At 41.8% G+C, this 2,831-nt stretch overlaps 1 non-coding gene across 1 annotated transcript; it reads left to right on the top strand.

The window, feature by feature from the left end:
- The first annotated feature begins 638 nt into the window (after nucleotides 1-638).
- Nucleotides 639-745, top strand: LOC117201178 (U6 spliceosomal RNA). The gene has a single exon (XR_004483156.1). It is a non-coding gene; the product is annotated as a U6 spliceosomal RNA (small nuclear RNA).
- Nucleotides 746-2,831: the final 2,086 nt, after the last annotated feature.

The raw sequence follows: 2,831 nt of genomic DNA, 5'->3' as shown, positions 1-2,831 counted from the left end.
TAATATTTGAATAATTTCTCAACAATTCCAATTAAGAGAGAAATCACAGCTCTTTTGCTTAGAACTGTATCCCAGTCACTTGCATTGTGCCTAGAACACAGTAGGGATTCGATGAATACTTGAGTATTCATGCACCACTCTTCCCAGCATTGGAGGTTCCAGGTCCCTTACGTATTGTCCCCACCCCACCCAAGAACATCGCCATTTGCCAAGGCAACCACTTTAGCCCCTGCTAATCTTTAGGTATACACCAGCCCCTTTTTGGATCATCATGAGATCCCCAACTCTAGACACAGTCAGTCTACCTGAGGCCCCTTTTCCATGTCCGGATATTAGTAGCATCCCCCTTCCAACCACCCAAGCGTTGTGAGCCTCCATGGACCCTTCTTGTTGCTGCCACTCTGGCACTGGCCCGGCAGTCCCCTAGGTGTTTTGTCTTCATCACAGTATTAAGCAGGAAATATTATTGTCGGTGTTCTAGGATATCTTGTGCTCTTTTTGTGTAAAATGAGAATAATAGTATCTACTGCAAAGGGTTGATGGAGAATTAAATGAGGTATTCTGCATTGACAATACACTGCCCAGTCAATAAATATTTAGAATTTTTATTACTACTAATAACTGCAAAAATCCCACTGGTGCTTACTTCGGCAGCACATATACTAAAATTGGAACGATACACAGAAGATTAGCATGGCCTCTGTGCAAGGATGACCCACAAATTTGTAAAGCGTTCCATATTTTTAATTAAAAAAAAATCCCACTGGACCCCGCAAAATGTTTTAGAGCTGCAGTTTGTACTTACTGAATGAGATGATGGGAAGCTAATATGGATTCGATAATAATTTTAAATGAGCTCACGCTTTATTGGTTGTGACAGCAGTAAATCCAATAGTATATCTAGAAGTGGAAAATAATGCCTATTTCCATTTTCAGAAAATGTGTGACATGTCTAAGGATTTAAGGGTCTTTTGCAACAATTCCGTGCCCTATTTCTCCCACACTGGGTTCTCAGGCTGTAAGCTGAAAGTACACACTTCGGGAAATGTGACACATACAGTCTCTCCTCTCTTATTTTCATTTTCCTTTAAGTATCTCTGTCAAACAAGCTGGAATACTAGTCCTTTCTCTAGAAGTTGCTGCTGTTCAGTCATATGAAGGTCAGGACTTTCAGCCCATCTACTTTGGGACAGAAAACTTGGAAGAGGTCAAAGCTGAGCCTTAGTAAGCATGGGAGTAGGGGAAGGGAATCTCACTGTGGTTTCAGTCCCACCGGAGAGGTTGTGGACAAACTAGAGAGGAAAGCAACTCATGCATTTATTTTTTTTCACTCAACAAATCTCTATTGAACACCCTACCATGTGCCAGAAACTGAATTTAACACTAAGGGCTTCCTAGCAGTGTGACCTGAGGCAAGTTCATTAATTTTCCCATCCTCAGGTTGTTGCCTGTAAAATGGAGATGACAATAGGGTTGAGATAGGTATTAACTAAGATAATATGCGCAGGGAGTGACACATAGTCCGTGTGTGATGCAGTGAGTATTCACTGCTGCTGCTGTTGTTCACGTGGAACAAGGTGGATACAGCGTTGCCATCATGACATTTTGAGTCAAATGGGACACAGAGAAGAGTACACAGGAAATTACAATAGCAATTGATAGGAGGAGTAGAGGGGGCGCTGTGAGCCTAGAGAGGGACACCTAATTCAGACTTCCTAGAGAAAAAGACATTTAAGACTTAAACTGAGACATTAAGGGTGAGTAGTAGTGTTAAAGAAAAAATTATTCTGGTGCTTGTTAAAGATGATAAGGAAGACTTCCTTCAAGACGATCTATTGCAATGCCTTTTGGCAGAAGGGGAGAGAGCTCAGGCTCAAGTCTGAATACCAAGGGAGTGAAGATTTACAGCCAAGGAGCAAGGCGGGGGTCGGTGGATAGAAAATTACTAAGAAGGTAGGATAATTCTTGCTAAACTGACCAAAGAGGATTCTTGATGAGGGCAGGCCAAGAGGATCCGATACCGGGGAATTGTGGGAGGGGGATGAGGAAAGTGATCAAATATTGAGGGTGATTCTCCAAATATTGAGGATGAGGGATTCTAGCTAAATTGACTTCAGAGGATTCTTGCTAAAACTGGACTCTGTAAGGATAGAGACCAAAGTCCACAGTCAAGTCTAGTTGAGCAGAGGGCTCAGAGGAGGCTGACTAAAATTTGGTCAAAGAGAGAACCTTTGTCGGTAGTTACCCAAGTGGAGAGGGTCTGGGTAGAAGTACTATCTCATGGGAAAGTCTCAAGGCAAATAGAAGCACATTCTGCCCTCTCCCACAAAGAACAGCCCATTTCCAGAGAGGGATTAACCTTTGCTGCACACTGGAATCACCCAGGGATCTTTAAAATATACTGAACCCCAGAGGTTCTGAACTAATTGGTATGGTAAGCAGCCTGAGCTCTGGGTTGGTTTTTTGTTTGATTTCCAGATTTATTGAGATATAATTGATATATAATGTTGCTTAAGGTGTGATGATTTGATATGTCTATATATTGTGAAATGTTCACAGCAATAAGGTTACTTAACACATCCTTCACCTCACATAATTACCATTTTGTTATTGCTCTTATACAACACAGTATTGTTAACTATAGTCACCATGCTGTACATTAGATCCCCAGATGTCTTATAACTGGACATTTGTATTCTTCTACCAACATCTCCTCGTTTCACCTATCCCTCAGCTCCTGGCAACCACCCATCTGCTCTCTGTTTCTGTGAGTTGACCTTTTTAGATTCCACATATAAGGGACACCATACAGTATTTGTCTTTCGCTGTCT

The sequence above is a fragment of the Orcinus orca genome, chromosome 11 (genome assembly GCF_937001465.1).
Source record: "Orcinus orca chromosome 11, mOrcOrc1.1, whole genome shotgun sequence".
Lineage (NCBI taxonomy): Eukaryota > Metazoa > Chordata > Mammalia > Artiodactyla > Delphinidae > Orcinus > Orcinus orca.
This window is presented reverse-complemented; position numbering and strand designations above follow the sequence as displayed.